We start from the raw sequence: 20892 nt of genomic DNA, 5'->3' as shown, positions 1-20892 counted from the left end.
GCTACTCTGCCTTCCAACTTCTATTTGGACTCTTTCTGCTAATGGGTACCTGCTCCTCGGGGGCCTCTTTTGCTTCTTTCAGGTTGTTATCATGTAACCGGTACTCACTCCTCGAGGACCCATGTTCCCTGACTCGCTGCCTGCATCTATCTCCTCTTCTACTTGGAAGAATTCACTACAGACACCATCAGTGAGAACTACTATCAACCACTCCTCAGAGCTGTCTCCCTGGAACCAGGTACTCGCTCCTCGAGGGCCTGCCTCCGTTCCAGTGCCAGTGCCATCTCCTACGTGGAACCGCTGTGTGAGTACTTTGCCAACGAGTCTCTCTGTTCCTAGGGATCTGGTACTTGCTCCTCGAGGGCCAGCTCTCCCTACCTCGGGGCTTCTCCATACTTGGGTCTCTGTGAATGTTCTATTGTACTCATTTTCTCAGTTCTCTCCACTACAGCACTGCTACCAGAGGAACCGCTGTTCCAGTGCCCTGGGGAATACTAGCCCAGCCGGGCTACATCGTTTACTCACTACTGCTACCTCTGGTGGCTTCTCAAACTGTCTAAATAAAGATATAATCTGTGTTTGTGTGTCCAGAGCTGAGCCTGAACTGTGGCCCCTCACGGGACTTCCCCCGTGGGTGAGGTCAGCTGCCACAGTGTCCAAGGGTCCACTCAAACCTCACTAATTATAACAGTTACCCCGAGAATCCATCCCAGGTCTTCTTACTCCAGGACTGAGTTTGCAAACCCGCTCCTCGGGTTTCTTTTTGCTGTATAATAAATATTCTCTGACTCCTGTGTCCATTAATGCTGAGAGCCCACCTGTCGTGGAGAGTTCCCACAGGGCTCCTCCCTGTGGGTGGAGCCAGCTCTCTCCACAACCCAAGGGCCCTCAAACCAAGTTCAAACATAACAGGTATCTTAATCATAGAAGAAGTTCCCAAAGAATGTGGTAAAGATGAATGAACAATTCAAAGTTAAACTCAAACAAGATGAATTTCAGTCAAATTTGAATTCAGAGGAATTTGCAGATGTTTTCTCAGGTCTACTGGAGAATTCTGTTGGATATTTACCAGTCAACTTTGGGAAAATTGTAAAGAAATCTCAAAACTTACAAAAAGGGTTCACTTTTGAAACAGCTGATGTGAATTTGCTGATTCAACAAAACCTTCACATTTCCCAGGTCCATTACATTGTTTGATGAACCTATTTTGAAGAAGTTTGCATCTTTCTAATTAAACACAAATGCCAGCCCTTTCAAAAGAATGCTATCATTTTCCTAAAACAAATGTATTCCCTGAGTTAATAATGATATTTCTTCTGAGCTTTCTGTAAAAAGGAATATTGGAATATTAATTCATTGAAGACTTACCAACATTATCGCTACCAGCATGATGCAAGTCAGTAAAAAGCTTGATAAATATTTCAAATGTTATGTGCAGCAGGAAGACAAGAACAATGATAATGGGGAGGAAAAAAACCCCTATGAAGACAATTTCAAGAATATGTCAAGCAAATATCATGTGGGTGGCTGTTGCGATCCCCCCTGCTGCTGCGCTGCAGGAGGTCTCTTACCTTCCTCCAGAGGCCGCTCTGAAGCCTGGGCCTCGCCTGCGCATCATCCAGGACTTGTTCCAGGGCCTGAGAGGCCTAGCTGTGCCGGTGGCTTGCAGCCTCAGTGTTTGGACTTCCTGTTGGGCGACGCCCTTCCCTAGGGGCTGGCCCGCAGCTCTCTACCCTAGTTATAGGACCAGCGGTGGGCGGTCCTGGCAAGCTCCTCCCAGGGAGTTGCCTTCTACCTCCAGTATTTAAGGACCTTCTGTTCACTGTGTCTTCGGCCTTCGGATCGGGCTCTACAGTAGTCTGTAACCCTGCCGATCCAGGTCCTCTGTGGCTCCGACTCCTGCTTGTTGTCAGCCTGCCTTGACTCCGGTCCGTGACGCCGACTCCTGCTTGTCTTCAGCCTGCCTTGACTCCGGTCCGTGACTCTGACTCCTGCTTGTCTTCAGCCTGCCTTGACTCCGGTCCGTGACTCCGACTCCTGCTTGTCTTCAGCCTGCCTTGACTCCGGTCTGTGACTCTGACTCCTGCTTGTCTTCAGCCTGCCTTGACTCCGGTCCGTGACTCTGACTCCTGCTTGTCTTCGGCCTTCGATCAGGCCTTGGATCTGAGCATTACAGTTGCCTGTAACCTAGCCGATCCAGGTCCTCCATGTTTGATGGCGCCTTGTCCTGTCTCTGCTTGATGTTCTTGATGTCCAGTGTCTCTGCCTTGATGCCTGTCTCTGACCCTGCCTAGATGTTTGTTCCTGTGCCTGCCAGCCGTAAGGGCTTCGGATGTGAGTTTCCCAGCATCGGAGTCCTGTTCGCCTGGGTCTTCCCCGCGCCCTCCTTCTCAGCGTGGTCCGCGACCAGCCTCTCAGGGCTGTGTAGGGCGCGTCTGGGACAGGGTGGTCCGCGACTCAGTCCCACGGGTGGGCTGAGTAGGGCGCCCTGATGGACAGTGCAATGTTCCCGTCCAGCCTTGTCTACAGTGTCTGCTTCAGCCCGTACCCTGATGTCTTCCTCTGCCAGCCGAGGGGGCTTCGGATGTGAGTATCCCAGCATCGGAGTTCCTACTCGCCTGGATCCTTCTAGTGTCTCGCTTCAGCCCTTGTCCTGATGTCTCCGTCTGCTTCAGCCTGCTTCTGCCCTGTCTGATGTTGTCTGTTTAAGGACTCTGTCTGCCCTCGCCTCTGTCCGGCCTGCTGCCCATTGCCGTTCCCTGCGGCAGGTCCGAAAGGGCCGGGAACAGTCGGAGGACCGTTCATTAGTCAACTTCCCCGTGTTGGCTACCATGGGCATGCCGGTCCGGCTGAGGGCCGGACTTCCTGCTTCTGTTCCTGCCTGCCTGGCTCACCATGCCTGCTCAGCTCACCTCCCACGGTGTGGCCTTGGGCTCCTCCTGGGGTCCTGCCGTGGCCCAAGGGCTCACCACCTGCCCGAGACGACCGTGCCCGCGCGCGCTCGTAACAGGTGGCATTCAAATATTTCAAAATGAATCTAATTGCTAAGGTTTATCTACTTGTCAAACAAAAGGAGCATATTTTTGCCAAGTACTACATACCTTATCAAATTAAATGGCAGTGTTTAGAGGGGCTGAACAGAAAGGCTAACTTTCAAAAAAACTGTGTACGACACCATATACATATGTATGTTGGTCTGTGCAATTTTCCTATGGTCTGCACAGATTATAAAATATGTGTATCCATAGGCAACATTTGCATGTATGTTTGCTATTTGTGCATATGTTTGCACATAAGTGAGATCTTTCATGCATACATTTGTGTAAACCATGAATATACACATTTGTTTTTTCGTATGTATGCAAATGTCCAGTTCTTCTGGAGCAGACTCATTCCAAGATGGTCTCCCCTGGCAAAGCAGCCAAATTTCACCACCACAGACGTGTCACAGCTGACATCCCTAGTGGTGGTGAATGAGAGAGACCTTAACCCATTCCTGGGGTTCCACTGCAATAAATGGCAGATGCAGCTGAGCTGGCACCGAATACAGCAAGTATTTAATAGCAGAGATCCTTATCCCTGCTGGGTAGGTACAAAGTGGGAAATAGGGAGGAAGGTTAGATTAGGGATGCTGTGGGGCTAGGAGGGTTGTGGTATGTGCTTGGGGGATGTGGGATTTTGCTTCTTGCTGTGGGGGGTCAATGGGTTGAGCTGGAAGGCTAAGCGTTTGTGTTGGTGGGTTTGGGGAAGTTGTGGTGAGAGGTTGGAGGTTGTGGGCATATTGAGGGGGTGGGAGGTGAGGTTTGTGATTAATAGGTTTGTGGGTGAGATGGGCAGTAGATACCACCAAAGGGTTTCCACATATATAGATGCACAAAGGGACAGCTAACAGCCTATTAAAATTAAATAAATAGTTTGTTGGGAAAGGAAGAAACCTTGCTACAAACAACAGCATACTGAACAATTGTTTTTCATCTCTTCTATGTAGATTGAAGACCTTAAGAAGAAGGCCCGGGAGCTGAGCCACAAGGAGGGGAAGTGGCTGGACCATCTGCCCACAAGGCTGGAGGAGGCTAGAGGTAAGATCTATAAATTCCATCACAGACAGCTCTATCTATTTCCTGCTTCCATTACTGGCAACACTATTGCCCTGCTGCTAAATAAGACCCTGTCTCTGCCTTGATCACCAACAAACCCTCATGAAAATAGGCACGCATCTTTAATCATCTTGGAGTCATGGCCTTCCCTTTCATGAAACCCTAAATGAAATGGACTAACACAACCTAAGCTGAAGCTAAAAGTGAGTCAAAACCATATCCTTACTCCCACCCGCCCATCCACGGTATGTAAATGGCTGTCTTCCAACAAGACACATTACCTTGTGTCAATTGAATGGCATTGCAGGCTTGCAGTCCTAGACACTCTCCTACACATGTCAGCTACTGAGGCCATATAAAATCCCTTATCCATCGTGGCTGAATGCAGGATGTATTTAAGAAAGCAACATAGGTCAGGGATGCACTAAGCAGCAATGTTTTATAGCAGGAGTATGGGTCCCACAATCACCGGGTGGGATGGGGGTGGGGGGATATAGCTGCTATAGTGGAGTCCATCCCCCGAAAAAGCATCGTTGCTCTATGGCATGTTCTTTTGTCTTGCGGCTAAACACCACAGGACAAAAGAACGCTGATAGCGGCCCTTTATTGCGATAGAGGCTCCAACCTCACAGAACCATCAAAGCCTTACAGGACCACTGGCCTAAAAAAGAAGTCACGTGCAAACAGAGAGGTAAATTGGGGTTTAGTTCTGACCCCATCTTAATCTGGAGCCATCAGTTGAGGTGACCCCGACTCCCCCAAAATGTAAATTAAAAAAAAAGAACCACGCAGTGACAGCCCCGGTCCCTTTCCCCCCTCTTCAAAGCTAAAACTTAAAATGTAGCCCCAGCCCCCACATCCAGCCCCCACATCCATATCCCATACCCCCCAAGTGATAGCGATCCCCCCCATGTCCATACTTCCATCCCCCAACCCCCCAAGTGACAGTGACGGCCCTCTGTGTGACAGCGATCCTCCATATCCATATCCCCTTCCTCTCATGCCCCCAAGTGACAGCAATGGCCCCCTCAATAGAAAAAAAACAAAAGGTCCCAAGCCCCACCTCCAAAAGGCAAAAAATGTAGCATCTTGGCCCACAACACTCTCCCACCCTCCCCATCCTCCCATACCCCGATACCTAAAAAAGGATCCCATGTCCACCTGACCTTGCCCCAGCCATCTGACTGGATTAAGGTCCGGGATCAAACCCTGGCCATATCACTGTCACTTGGGGTGGGAGAGGAGGAGGGACCATCACTGTTGCTTGTGGGGATGGGGGAGGGGAAGGCAGCTGTTGCTATCACTTGGAGGGGGCCATCACTATAATTTGGGGGTGAGATCATTGTTGTCACTTAGAGGGTAAAAGAAGGAGGAGGGAGTCATCACCATCGCTTTGGGATGGGAGTATGGCATCCTGGGGATCTCTGCCACCTGGGGGGTGGGGCAATGTTAGAGGGCAGCCAGAGCCACGTTTTATGTTTTAGCTTCTGGGAGGAGGGAAGGGGGGGCCGGGGCCATCGTCGTGGGTTTCTTTTTTTTATGCAGATTTTGGGAAAGTCAGGGCTGACTTGACTGGCAGCACTGTCCCCTGCTTAACCTCTCCGCTTGCCATGATTTTTCTTTTCTTGCCACTTTAAATGTGCGGTGGGAGCTTCAGCACCCACGTTAGTTTCCCAGGCCTCTTACCGCACATTTACCGCATTTCAAATAGGTGTTTTTGTTTTATCATGGCCGACCTCCTTTTCGGTCAGCCGCAATAAAATATTTACATTTGACTAATAATTTCCTTCTTTGCATGCATTTTCATTATTCATGTATTCGATTTGCATGTGAAGATGGTCGTTGTAACAGGGACTGATATCTGGGTGGGGAGATGCAAAATATTGCAGATATCATGCGATGTACATGATATAATGTGCTTTAGAGCATTAATGTGTCTTGAAGCATTACTCCCATAGTTATTATCTATGCCCTTGTACTTAGCCTTTTATGTTATGCTATCTAACTATATCAAAACTGAAAATAGCCCTACCCAAGATCACATCGGCAAATGGATTGTTAGACCATTTTATATATGTTCACAGAAAAGAGCAGCTCGGAGGAGGAGAAGGAGGAAGAGGGGAAAGACTCTCAAGAGCAGTGGGAGCAGTAGCAGTGGCTGCTGCAGGGCAAATGCAGCCACCATGACCATCCCAGGAGCCTGCAGTGGCGTGACTATCACCACCCTCCTCTAATGACTGCCTTGGGCCCCAGGCTGCATTGTCACCAATCTCTCTCCTCCTCCTCCTCCTCCTACCCCTTTGTCCCCAGTACCTCAGGACACAAGTCCTGACACTGCCCAGTCATTGCTGGGAGAAATCAGTGGGCAGGCCTAAGGAGACTTTCACCCCAATTTGCTGCAGTGTCCCTTGACCGCAGGGCCCTGCAGGCTGGGCTTTGATGCCATTGGGGTTGCTGGGGAGAGGATAGGGGAGGGACTCTGTGCCTGCATCCAACTTTAAGAGGATGGTAGAGGTGGTGAAGTGACTCAACCGTGTTCAAGAGGACTACACAGCAGCTCTAGAGCTGTTAGCTAGGAGGTGACTGCCTCAGCCATAAGACTCCTAGGTCTCCAAGCCTCCTCTCATTCCTAGGCCTTTTTTATATAAATAGTTTACTCCCTAGTTGTTCCCACCAATTTCCCATGTTTTTTGTCACATTGTATATAGTTTTACATTTTTTTAATAATATATGTAAAAGCTTGTTTATATTTTCAAATCTGTGTGTCTCTTTAATTTCATGATGATCCATGTCCATCCCAAGTTAAGCCCCTTTCAGGACAGCCTACTGCAATTACTCTCTTACCTCACTTACAGGCCGATACAGTACAGTGCGCTCCAATGGAGCGCACTGTTAACCTGTCATTGGACGTGCATTTTCCCTTACCCTTTATTCAGTAAGGGGCGGAAAACGTGCGGCCAACCCGCCGAACCTAATAGGGCCCTCAACATGCAAATGCATGTTGAGGGCCCTATTAGGTATGCCCGTGCTATTCAGTAAGTAAAATGTGCAGCCAAGCCGCGTAAAATATCTTTCCCTGAACTGTTTCTCTATCTACCAGTGCCATTGGTCAGCCCCTGTCACATGGCCATCGGCGCCATCTTGTGCTCCTGACCCCCCCAAGACTTGCCAAAAGTCCCTGGGGGTCCAGCGGGGGTCCGGGAGCGATCTATCCGTCGGCTGCCAGTAATCAAAATGGCGCCGATAGCCTTTGCCCATACTATGTCACAGGGGCTACCGGTGCCATTGGTTAGCCCCTGTCACATGGTAGGAGCACAAGAATAAGGCTAAATGGTCTATTTTAACAGAGCAAAGCCCATTATCAAAGATCAATATATCCCCATTAGATAATGTAGAAGGGCTTCTACTTCCCATTAAAGAGCCAACATTCTTTGTCCATAATAGAATGTAACATCTTCTTTGAATATGGATTTGGAAAAAAAGGTGAATAAAGGCCAAAAGTCCTAAACTCAAGGCATTTGTGTGCAAAATGAACAATTTTGTAAAGTGAGGTGAATGAAAAAGTATAACACGGGGCAATGTTTAAGAATGTTTATGCTGGTAAATTAATATTTACCAGGAACAAAAGGTTTGAAAATTGTCCCATGTTAGTTTGGGGAAAAAGTGGGTGGATTTAGAGAAAGTGGAGAAGTGAGCAGAGAAAGCACACTTTGGGATTTTATTTTGAAATCCTTGCATGTGCTTTAACATGAATACTATGCATCTGATTCAAAGCAGATGTCAAGTTTGTGAGTACAAACATAACCACATTCCCCTGACAGCTTGCTTTTTCAAATGAAAACTCCATGGGGAGTGCTAAAATTGCCCTTAATGTGATTTTTCAGTGTTTGAAAACTTATTCATATCTCTGATCATCTTATTCATACTGGTGCCAAAGTTTTCATAAGTTATGTCAATGGACTGGCAAACATAAAGAAAACTGGCAATGAAACCTCAATAACAGTCTACAGTTTCCAGAACTTCCTTACTTGGATTTTTTATTTGATGGGGTTTTATCCTCCTGTATTGCCTGAGTATTTTTACTTTTCTGTTCCTCAAATATATAGCTTTGGATTTACCCAGCACAGATTTTTGCCATATTAGATGACATATGAGCTAGTCTAAGGGATTACAGAGCCTGCTCTGGATGATAACATCCCTCAGATGTGCTAATGCTTTCTGAAAGTGGGATCATAATATCTTATCTGATGCATTAAAAGATCCCTGGAACTGAATGCAGTTCAAATGGTAGGACAGTAAAATGTAGAACTCAAAATCTCTCTTATTTCTAGATTTCCATATGAGGGAAATTCATCAATATTGTTTTGTTAAATCTATCACAATTATATAATCTAACTTTACCCAACTAGTTCAGTAGATTATCCATGCATAGAATTGGGTAGGCATCAAATTTGTAGAAATTGTTTGTGTTTTAGCAATATGCAGCCCCCAGAATTTTGTATCTTTTTTTTCCATTTTTGGCCTTTTTCTGGGTTACATTTAAATTTTTATTTCCCCTCCAACTCTTCCCATCCTCTCCTCAGAAAAAGCTTCCGGGGCCGAGGGCCTTTATGTCCCCCATTTATCTTGTCGTGAGGGTCCTGTATCATACAGGGATGTGCATTCATTTTCAACGAATGTGCAATCCGCAACAAATAAGACCCTGTTCGTTTGATTTGTGGGTTCACGAAATGCATGGCAATCCCCCACGAATGAAACATATCATATTAGTTTCATTATTTTGGTTCGCAGTGCTGCTTTCTTAGCAGTCATTTTGAAAAGGAGAAGGCCATGTGGGAGTATCTATAGCAACAACCAGCCCTTTCCTGTGAGTCATAAGTGACCTCACAGCCCTGTCATAGAATGGGTCAGACAGGTTGGCAAAGAGACCAGAATGCCAATGTATCAGAGCGAAGCATTTTTCTAATTCAGCCAATCACTGCTTTCAGTGCTCTGTGATGCTGCTCCTGCTCTACTATTTCTACCTTAAACACGTGGCACGCCACACACTTTCTTCTTGGCTTATGTCTGGGGAGCTGGCTTTACTCATAGCTAGTCTCTGAGTGTCTCAAAACTGTATTCAATTGCTATTGCTTGCTACTTTGATACTTTGATAGAATTTTCCATTGAAAAATATATTTGTTCATTTTTGCTGCTATACCAGCCAGGCATTTTTTACTGCACTTTTTTTTTATTGAACTCAGACTGTCTCTCTATCTCTCACATTGAGACAAGCTGCCAGCAGTGGCATTTTGCTGCTGATCTTACCCCCTGGGATAGGTTGCAGGCAGGGTATGGGTGGGGTGGGTGGGAGATAGTGTGAGAGTTGCGATGGCTGTCTGGGAGTTGGTATTTTCAAACAACAAGCAGCATCACTAGGAATTGTGCTTGCTCAGGCTTCCAGTCTTTTCTCTGGAGCTTCATTTTTTTGTGCACACAGAACAGTCTCAGTTCTAGTGTACAACAAGGCACTGCACTGTGTGTGTGTGTGTGTGTAGTTTTCCACACTCACATATATTGATACAGCGGTGTTCTTTTACTCCAAATCCCCAGTAGGCATCTGGAGTTTAAATATTTTTGTGTGCACACAGAGCAGTATCAGTTGAAGTGTACAGCAAGGCACTGCACTGGGTGTGTGTGTGTAGTTTCCCACACTCACATATATTGGCACAGTGGTGTTCTTTTAATACAAATCCATAGTAGGCAGCTGGAGTTTACATTTGTTTTTGTGCACACAGAGCAGTCTCAGTTATATTGTACAGCAAGGCACTGCACTGTGTGTGTGTCTGTAGTTTTCCAAACTCACATATATTGGTAGAGAGGTGTTCAGTCACCAATAAAGAAATGATTCTTTATTTGAAATCCCTAGTAGGTAGTGACATTAAATCCATGATGTCAGGGAAAGGTAGACGTGGTCGATTGATTGGGACTGGCAGAGGAGGCACTTCAAAAGGCAGGCCCCCATTAAAGTTAAAAAGGGAGCAGATCCAATCTAAAATCTCTGGAGGGGCAGGCAGTTCCATCTGGAAAAAAATGAAATTTAAAGATGATGTACCACAACCACCTGTTTCTGACCCTGTTGTTTTGGAGGTGAGGGAAGGGGAGGCTGAATCATGCAAGATAAAAGGGAGAGATCCAACAGCAGCAGTGCAACAGCAGACTATAGTTAGCACTGACAATGTAGCACAGGCACTGTTTGCTTCTGATTCCGATGAAGAATCATCTTGTGTGGGATTATCATGATCAGAAATGGAAGAAGTAATAGCTGAAGAAGGTTTAGGAGGATTAGTTAGTTCTGTCTTAGCCTCCTCTTTAGTGCTGGAGGGGAGAGATGAAACTGATGATGATGATGAGGAAGAGCAATCAGCTCAGGCACAAGGTTTGACTGATGCCCCTGTCATTGCTTCTCTGGGTGCACCCACTACTTCATCTAAAGTGCCAGCATCCACCCCGAAGTCTGTAGAAAAGGGGTCACAAAATAAATCTGTGATCTGGAGCCACTTTAAAGTGATGGAGGACCCGCGTTTTGCTCAGTGTAATTACTGTGCCAGGGCTATTAGCAGAGGCAAGCAAATGGGACATCTAAGTAATTTTGGCATGATACATCATATGCAGAAGCAACATCCAACAATACTGACATCTGGGGATGGTGGCAGTACCAGTCAGGGGCCCCTTTTTCCAGGTAGCATAAAGTGTTTGAAAAGGAGGAGAGTCATCCCATGCCCTAAGCCCCTTCTAGCAGTTAGGTGACAGGCCAGCAGCCCCCTGCAATGTGTCAGAAGCGTCAACCCACCATGGAGGAAAAGGGGTGGTATTCGGTAACGCTATCCCAGGGAAGGAGGCAGGCAGCCTCAAAAGTTGTAACCAGGAGCCTTGGGGAAATGATTGCCCTTGATGACCAGCCCTTGCAGGTAGTGGAGAATGTGGGTTTCAAGTATTTGCTGAAGGCCTTAGTTCCAAATTACAAAGTCCCCTCCAGAACCACATTTAGCAGAAAGTTTATCCCCAGCCTGTACAACCAGTGTTGCAGTCACATCCAAGTGCTGCTAACTAAGGCAGAAGGGAGTATGTATTTCACCTGTGATATCTGGATCACCATGAATGCTGCACACTCTTACCTCTCCCTGTCCGCACACTGGTGGGACCTGGCTGAGGCAGAGGCAGGCCGCAGCTCTATTAGTGAACAAGAATCAGGGTGGAGGTTGGCTTTACTGCACACCCACCTGACGGATGATGCCTATACCTCAGCCGATATTCTAGCATGCATCAGACAGATGCTGGCGGGCTGACAGCTACACCAGTGAGACAGGAATCTTCAGGCAGGGTTCTTTGTCACAGACAATGGTGCAAACATGTTCAAGGCAATATCTGATGGGCGCTTTCAGAACATCCTATGTTTTGCACATACTCTGTACCTGGTAGTGAAGTTAGCTTTAGGGTTGAAGTCCAATGACCAAGAGAATGAATACCTGTATAAGTTAATACACAAGTGCAGGAACATAGCAGCACACTTCCACAGAAGTATGAAGGCGGGGCAGGTTCTCCATGAAAAGCAGACTGATTAGAGGATGCCTCACAAGCATCTCATTCAAGACATTGGCACCTGGTGGAATTCCACCTATATGATGCTGCAGAAGTTAGTGGAGCAGCAGACACTCCTTCATGATCTTTCTGTGGAAATGGAAATAGGTGTGCAGAGTCCCCTAGGGCATCATGATTGATTAGTCATAAGTCAGCTGGTAAAAATCCTGCAGCCCTTCAAGGATGCCATGGAGGAGCTGAGTTCCAGAAGTGCCACCTTGGCTGATATCATCCCTATAGTTAATTTTCTGGAGGAAAATTTGGAGGTCTTTAAACATGAAGAGGGAATGGCAGCAGAGGTACTGCATTGTCTGGACGTTTTGCAAAGCAGGTTCAAGAGAGATTAAGACTTTTAACAGAATACCACAGATAGATGCTCGCCACAGTCTGTGATACCCGTGTGAAAGGGAAACTCACCCTACAGTCTGATTGTCTCACATTTGTGAAGAACCTGCTGTTAGTAAACATCCCTGAACAGGAGCACCATAGGCAGAGCAGATTAGGCATGAATCAGAGGAGGAAACAGCAGGCACTTCAGAGAGTAGTGCAAGCCCAAACAGGAGCAGCACTCTGTCAGCGACAGCTAGTACTTCCTCCTCCACTTCAGTATGCCAAAGCCATGTTGCCCCTAAAATATCATCTGTTCTGGAATGGCCCAGAGTGAATGCAACTGGCAAGAAGGACTCTCAGCCCACCCAAGCAAAGGAGACACCAGCACAAATGTTAGTGACACAGTATCTCACAGAGCCCATAGAGGACATGCAGTCAGATCCGATGGCATAAAACTTTGTTTTGTTATTGTTATTTTTATACTGTTAAGATAATAAGAGCTTTTATTGCAGTAATGTATAAATAATTGTTACTTTTAACTCATAAGATAATAAGACTTTTTATTGTTGTAATATAAAGATAATTGGACCCTGTTGTTACTGTTGTCAGATTATCCATCACGTTACTATGTAAACTGATGTGATATTTCTAATCGAATGTCGGTATAGAAAAACAAACAAACAAATAAATAAATATTGGGCGCACAAGTCCTCTGTCTGGCCACACCTAGCCAAAGTGGCTTATCAATATCTGTCATGTCCACCAACCAGTATGCCTAGTGAATGTGTATTTTCAATGACAGGGGATATCATGATCCCTCATCGCTCAAGGCTGGCACCAGAGTTAATGGAAATCCTAGTGTTTTTGAAAATAAACATGCCTTTTCTTGGGTTTCCAGATGTTCCCTGTGAATGGCAAGATGAATAAAAGCAATTGAAAACCTTTCAGCAATTCCAACTGCCTCCTATGCTCCAGATAATATCAGCACATGTACCTGACCTCAACCACTGTGCCTGTCCGTCCAGCCCTCACGTCACTACAAGGGCCTGAGCCCAAATGCTGTGCCTGTCTGTCCAGCCCTTACGTCACTACAAGGGCCTGATCCCAAATGCTGTGCCTGTTTGTCCAGCCCTTACGTCACTACAAGGGCCTGATCCCAAACGCTGTGCCTGTTTGTCCAGCCCTTACGTCACTACAAGGGCCTGATCTCAACCGCTGTGCCTGTCTGTCCATCCCTTACATCACTCATCACTTAAAGGGTCTGACCCCAAACGCTGTGCCTGTCTATCCACCATCCAGCCCATACATCACTACAAGGGCCAGACCCCAAACGCTGTGCCTGTCTGAGTTTAGTTCTAGTATCTCTAATTTCAGTTTCATAGATTTGAACATCACTTCTTTCCAGAAAATTCTTTTTCCTGTTTTGCAACATTTGGAATGTAAGAACATAAAAAGCTGACTTAAGATGTTTGGAGCTTGCATATTTCATATGCTCAATAGTTTTCATGACCTTCATAATATGGGCCATTTTCCCTAAATCTTTCTTAGGTGCCAACATTAAAGTTTCTAGTACTATAGAAAACTGGTGGTAGTTGTACTCTAATTCATCCTCTGTGTTCCCATAGTTTACAGAAGCACTATGTAGGGTACAAAGTCAACATAGGTTGATATTGTAGATTTGGACTTGAATAGCAGTTTTCTTATTTCTGAGAGCTCTTCAAGTTCCTTTGTTATCAGCTGAACTACATAAGTATAGTTAATAGCTTCTAGGTATTCACAAATAATCTCCAGCTCATTTCTTGCTTTACAAATGTCAGTCTCTATTGCTCTAAAAGCATCCTCTGTTGAATTATCTTTCACAAATGAAAAAGATGCCATTTTTCTTCTGGCAGTGAACCAGTTCAGGAAGAAGTGACAGATCAAACCACAACATACCTGCACAAAGGAAAGGGAACTTTCCCCGGGTGTAGCCTATCTCTTAGTACCCGCTGACACATGTTGAATCAGAACCGCTGTTCACATAGAAACCTCCTCCACTTTGCCACACTTTGAAGGTTTGTGCTCCACTCTCGGGGCGAACCCATTTCAGGAAGCCCTTTCCTGCGCAAAGGAAAGGGAACTCTCCCCGGGTGTCACCTATCTCTTATCACCCGCTGAGACATGTTGAACCGCCATTCACATAGAAACCTCGTCCACTTTGCCTCACTTTGATGGCTCGTGTCCCACTCTTGAGGTGAACCCATTTCAGTGAGCCTTTTCCTGCGCAAAGGAAAGGGAACTCTCCTGGGTGTAACCTATCTCTTAACACCCGCTGACCCATGCTGAAATGACCACCTTGAAAATTCATAACTCATTCCATGTGTCCCTTCTGAAACAGTTGGTCCTCACTTGGCCTACTCGAAAGATTCCTGAAGCTTTACCGCCGATGGCAGAAAAAGAAACAATTTATCAGGTGGATGAAGTACTTGATGTCCGTAAACAGGGTCGTATATGGGAGTATTTGCTGTCTTGGGAGGGATTTGGACCAGAAGAGACTTTACCTTGGTATTGAGGCTCAATTCCTGGTTTCCTGTTTGGTGTTCCGGATCCGCTTCTTGCCCCACTTCTGCTCTTCTCCCCATTGGATTGATTCTTTCGCTCCTGACCCTTGGACTGGTGGCAGTGATTTTCTGGCTTTGACGTGGTCTGGCTCTGGACCCTTCTCCTTCTTGTTCCTGGATTGGCTTCGGACCATTCTCCCGTCTGCTCCTGGACCGGCTCTCGACCTCTCTCTGGACTTCGACCCTTGGACTGGACTGGGACTATTCTTCAAGTATACCCCCCCGACTTCTCACAATCTGCTGGAGGTGCCAGCCATCTGGAAACCACGACCTGCAGGAGGCGCCTGCATCCAGACCATCTTCATTCTTCAGGGAGTCTCCTAAGTCCCAGCGGCCGTGCCCCTACGGGCTCCTCTTGGGGGGGTTCACGAGCTTCCAGGGTGAAGTCTTCAGCTCTACCTCTCCTACAGGCCTTGCCATCCGATGGTAGAGACCGACAAGTGTTTACTCCCTTCTCGGCAGTGCTGACTCTACCTCGGAACAGGGGTCCACTCTCCAATTCATAACACTGGGTCAAACCAAGGGTCCATCAAGCCCAGCATCCTGTTTCCAACAGTGGCCAATCCAGGCCATAAAAACCTGGCAAGTACCCAAAAACTAAGTCTATTCCATGTTACCATTGCTAGTAATAGCAGTGGCTATTTTCTAAGTCAACTTAATTAATAGCAAGCAATCGACCTCTCCTCCAAGAACTTATCCAATCCTTTTTTAAATACAGCTTTACTAACTGCACTAACCACATCCTCTGGCAACAAATTCCAGACTTTAATTGTGCGTTGAGTAAAAAAGAACTATCTCCGATTAGTTTTAAATGTGCCAAATGCTAACTAAATGGAGTGCCCCTTAGTTTTTCTTTTATCTGAAAGAGTAAATAAGAACATAAGAACAAAAGAAATTGCCATGTTGGGTCAGACCAAGGGTCCATCAAGCCCAGCACCCTGTTTCCCAAAGAGGCCAAAACCAGGCCACAAGAACTTGGCAATTACCCAAACACTAAGAAGTACCCATGCTACTAATGCAATTAATAGCAGTGGCTATTCCCTAAGTATAATTGATTAATAGCCATTAATGGACTTCTCCTCCAAGAACTTATCCAAACCTTTTTTGAACCCAGCTACACTAACTGCACTAACCACATCCTCTGGCAACAAATTCCAGAGCTTTATTGTGTGTTGAGTGAAAAAGAATTTTCTCCGATTAGTCTTAAATGTGCTACTTGCTAACTTCATGGAATGTCCCCTAGTCCTTCTATTATTCAAAAGTGTAAATAACCGAGTCACATCAACTCGTTCAAGACCTCTCATGATCTTAAAGCCCTCTATCATATCCCCCCTCAGCCGTCTCTTCTCCAAGCTGAACAGCCCTAAATTCTTCAGGCTTTCCTCATAGGGGAGCTGTTCCATCCCCTTTATTATTTTGGTTGCCCTTCTCTGTAATTTCTCCATCACAACTATATCTTTTTTGAGATGTGGCGACCAGAATTGTACACAGTATTCAAGGTGTGGTCTCACCATGGAGCGATACAGAGGCATTATGACATTTTCCATTCTATTAACCATTCCCTTCCTAATAATTCCTAACATTCTATTTGCTTTTTTGACTGCTGCAGCACACTGAGCCGTCAATTTTAAAGTATTATCCACTATGATGCCTAGATCTTTTTCCTGGGTGGTAGCTCCTAACATGGAACCTAACATTGTGTAACTACAGCAAGGGTTATTTTTCCCTATATGCACACCTTGCACTTGTCCACATTAAATTTCATCTGCCATTTGGATGCCCAATCTTCCAGTCTTGCAAGGTCCTCCTGTCATGTATTACAACCTGGTTGTGATTTAACTACTCTGAATAATTTTGTATCATCCGCAAATTTGATAACTTCACTCGTCGTATTCCTTTCCAGATCATTTATATATATATTGAAAAGCACCAGTCCAAGTACACATCCCTGAGGCACTCCACTGTTTACCCTTTTCCACTGAGAAAATTGACCATTTAATCCTACTCTCTGTTTCCTGTCTTTTAACCAGTTTGTAATCCACGAAAGGACATCGCCTCCTATCCCATGACTTTTTAGTTTTCATAGAAGCCTCTCATGAGGGACTTTGTCAAACGCCTTCTGAAAATCCAAATACACTACATCTACTAGTTCACCTTTATTCACATGTTTATTAACCCCTTCAAAAAAATGAAGCAGATTTGTTAGGCAAGACTTCCCTTGGGTAAATCCATGTTGACTGTATTCCATTAAATCATGTCTTTCTATATGCTCTATGATTTTGATCTTGAGAATAGTTTCCCCTATTTTTCCCGGCACTGAAGTCAGGCTCACTGGTCTATAGTTACCCAGATCGCCCCTGGAGCCTTTTTTAAATATTGGGGTTACATTGGCCACCCTCCAGTCTTCAGGTACAATGGATGATTTTAATGATAGGTTAGAAATTTTAACTAATAGATCAGAAATTTCATTTTTGAGTTCCTTCAGAACCCTAGGATGCATACCATAAGAACATAAGAACATAAGAAAATGCCATACTGGGTCAGACCAAGGGTCCATCAAGCCCAGCATCCTGCTTCCAACAGTGGCCAATCCAGGCCACAAGAACCTGGCAAGTACCCAAAAACTATTCCATGTTACCATTGCTAATGGCAGTGACTATTCTCTAGGTGAACTTAATAGCAGGTAATGGACTTCTCCTCCAAGAACTTATCCAATTCTTTTTTAAACACAGCTATACTAACTGCACTAACCACATCATCTGGCAACAAATTCCAGAGTTTAATTGTGCGTTTAGTAAAAAAGAACTTTCTCCGATTAGTTTTAAATGTGCCCCATACTAACTTCATGGAGTGCCCCCTAGTCTTTCTACTATCCGAAAGAGTAAATAATTGATTCACATCTACCCGTTCTAGAACTCTCATGATTTTAAACACCTCTATCATTTCCCCCCTCAGCCGTCTCTTCTCCAAGATGAAAAATTCTAACCTCTTTTTAGTCTTTCCTCATAGGGGAGCTGTTCCATTCCCCTTATCATTTTGGTAGCCCTTCTCTGTACCTTCTCCATCGCAATTATATCTTTTTTGAGATGCGGCGACCAGAATTGTACCCAGTATTCAAGGTGCGGTTTCACCATGGAGCGATACAGAGGCATTATGACATTTTCCGTTTTATTCACCATTCCCTTTCTAATAATTCCCAACATTCTGTTTGCTTTTTTGACTGCTGCAGCACACTGAACCGATGATTTCAATGTGTTATCCACTATGACGCCTAGATCTCTTTCTTGGGTTGTAGCACCTAATATGGAACCTAACATTGTGTAACTATAGCATGGGTTATTTTTCCCTATATGCATCACCTTGCACTTATCCACATTAAATCTCATTTGCCATTTTGATGCCCAATTTTCCAGTCTCACAAGGTCTTCCTGCAATTTATCACAATCTGCTTGTGATTTAATTACATTGAACAATTTTGTATCATCTGCAAATTTGATTATCTCACTCGTCGTATTTCTTTCCAGATCATTTATAAATATATTGAAAAGTAAGGGTTCAAATACGGATCCCTGAGGCACTTCACTGCCCACTCCCTTCCACTGAGAAAATTGTCCATTTAATCCTACTCTCTGTTTCCTGTCTTTTAGCCAGTTTGGAATCCACAAAAGGACATCGCCACCTATCCCATGACTTTTTACTTTTCCTAGAAGCCTCTCATGACGAACTTTGTCAAACGCCTTCTGAAAATCCAAGTATACTACCGTCTACCGGTTCACCTTTATCCACATGTTTATTAACTCCTTCAAAAAAGTGAAGCAGATTTGTGAGGCAAGAATTGCCTTGGGTAAAGCCATGCTGACTTTGTTCCATCCAATCATGTCTTTCTATATTTTCCGTGATTTTGATGTTTAGAACACTTTCCCCTATTTTTCCCGGCACTGAAGTCAGGCTCACTGGTCTATAGTTACCCAGATCGCCCCTGGAGCCTTTTTTAAATATTGGGGTTACATTGGCCACCCTCCAGTCTTCAGGTACAATGGATGATTTTAATGATAGGTTAGAAATTTTAACTAATAGATCAGAAATTTCATTTTTGAGTTCCTTCAGAACCCTAGGATGCATACCATAAGAACATAAGAACATAAGAAAATGCCATACTGGGTCAGACCAAGGGTCCATCAATCCCAGCATCCTGCTTCCAACAGTGGCCAATCCAGGCCACAAGAACCTGGCAAGTACCCAAAAACTATTCCATGTTACCATTGCTAATGGCAGTGACTATTCTCTAGGTGAACTTAATAGCAGGTAATGGACTTCTCCTCCAAGAACTTATCCAATTCTTTTTTAAACACAGCTATACTAACTGCACTAACCACATCATCTGGCAACAAATTCCAGAGTTTAATTGTGCGTTTAGTAAAAAAGAACTTTCTCCGATTAGTTTTAAATGTGCCCCATACTAACTTCATGGAGTGCCCCCTAGTCTTTCTACTATCCGAAAGAGTAAATAATTGATTCACATCTACCCGTTCTAGAACTCTCATGATTTTAAACACCTCTATCATATCCCCCCTCAGCCGTCTCTTCTCCAAGATGAAAAATTCTAACCTCTTTTTAGTCTTTCCTCATAGGGGAGCTGTTCCATTCCCCTTATCATTTTGGTAGCCCTTCTCTGTACCTTCTCCATCGCAATTATATCTTTTTTGAGATGCGGCGACCAGAATTGTACCCAGTATTCAAGGTGCGGTTTCACCATGGAGCGATACAGAGGCATTATGACATTTTCTGTTTTATTCACCATTCCCTTTCTAATAATTCCCAACATTCTGTTTGCTTTTTTGACTGCTGCAGCACAGTGAACCAATGATTTCAATGTGTTATCCACTATGACGCCTAGATCTCTTTCTTGGGTTGTAGCACCTAATATGGAACCTAACATTGTGTAACTATAGCATGGGTTATTTTTCCCTATATGCATCACCTTGCACTTATCCACATTAAATCTCATCTGCCATTTTGATGCCCAATTTTCCAGTCTCACAAGGTCTTCCTGCAATTTATCACAATCTGCTTGTGATTTAACTACTTTGAACAATTTTGTATCATTTGCAAATTTGATTATCTCACTCGTCGTATTTCTTTCCAGATCATTTATAAATATATTGAAAAGTAAGGGTTCAAATACGGATCCCTGAGGCACTTCACTGCCCACTCCCTTCCACTGAGAAAATTGTCCATTTAATCCTACTCTCTGTTTCCTGTCTTTTAGCCAGTTTGGAATCCACAAAAGGACATCGCCACCTATCCCATGACTTTTTACTTTTCCTAGAAGCCTCTCATGACGAACTTTGTCAAACGCCTTCTGAAAATCCAAGTATACTACCATCTACCGGTTCACCTTTATCCACATGTTTATTAACTCCTTCAAAAAAGTGAAGCAGATTTGTGAGGCAAGAATTGCCTTGGGTAAAGCCATGCTGACTTTGTTCCATCCAATCATGTCTTTCTATATTTTCCGTGATTTTGATGTTTAGAACACTTTCCACTAGTTTTCCTGGCACTTAACATAGAAACATAGAAATGACGGCAGAAGAAGACCAAACGCCCCATCTAGTCTGCCCAGCAAGTTTCGCACTTTTTTTTTTTCATGGTTATCTGTTTCTCTTGGCTCTTAGTAACCTTTTTGTTCTATTTCCCTTCCACCCCCATCATTAATGTAGAGAGCAGTTTTGGAGCTGCATCTAAGTGAAATATCTAGCTTAATTAGTTAGGGGTAGTAACCGCCGCAATAAGCAAGCTACTCCCATGCTTATTTGTTTACCCAGACTATGTAATTCAATCCTTGTTGGTTGTCTGTATATGGATCCACTTTTCTTCATTCCTCCTGCCATTGACGCAGAGAGTTATGCTGGATATGCATTGAAAGTGAAGTGTCAGACGTTCTCCCCTGCCGTTGAAGCAGAGAGCTGTGCTGGATATGGTTGTAGTGTCAGGTTGAAGTGTCAGGCTAACCGGTCTGTAGTTTCCCGGATCGCCCCTGGAGTCCTTTTTAAATATTGGGGTTACAATAGCTATCCTCCAGTCTTCAGGTACAATGGATGATTTTAATGATAGGTTACAATTTTTACTAATAGGTCTGAAATTTCATTTTTTTAGTTCCTTCAGAACTATGGGGTGTGAACCATCCTGTCCAGGTGATTTACTACTCTTCAGTTTATCAATCAGGTCTACCACATCTTCTAGGT

Source organism: Rhinatrema bivittatum, chromosome 2, assembly GCF_901001135.1.
Source record: "Rhinatrema bivittatum chromosome 2, aRhiBiv1.1, whole genome shotgun sequence".
In the NCBI taxonomy this organism is placed as follows: Eukaryota; Metazoa; Chordata; class Amphibia; order Gymnophiona; family Rhinatrematidae; genus Rhinatrema; species Rhinatrema bivittatum.
This window is presented reverse-complemented; position numbering follows the sequence as displayed.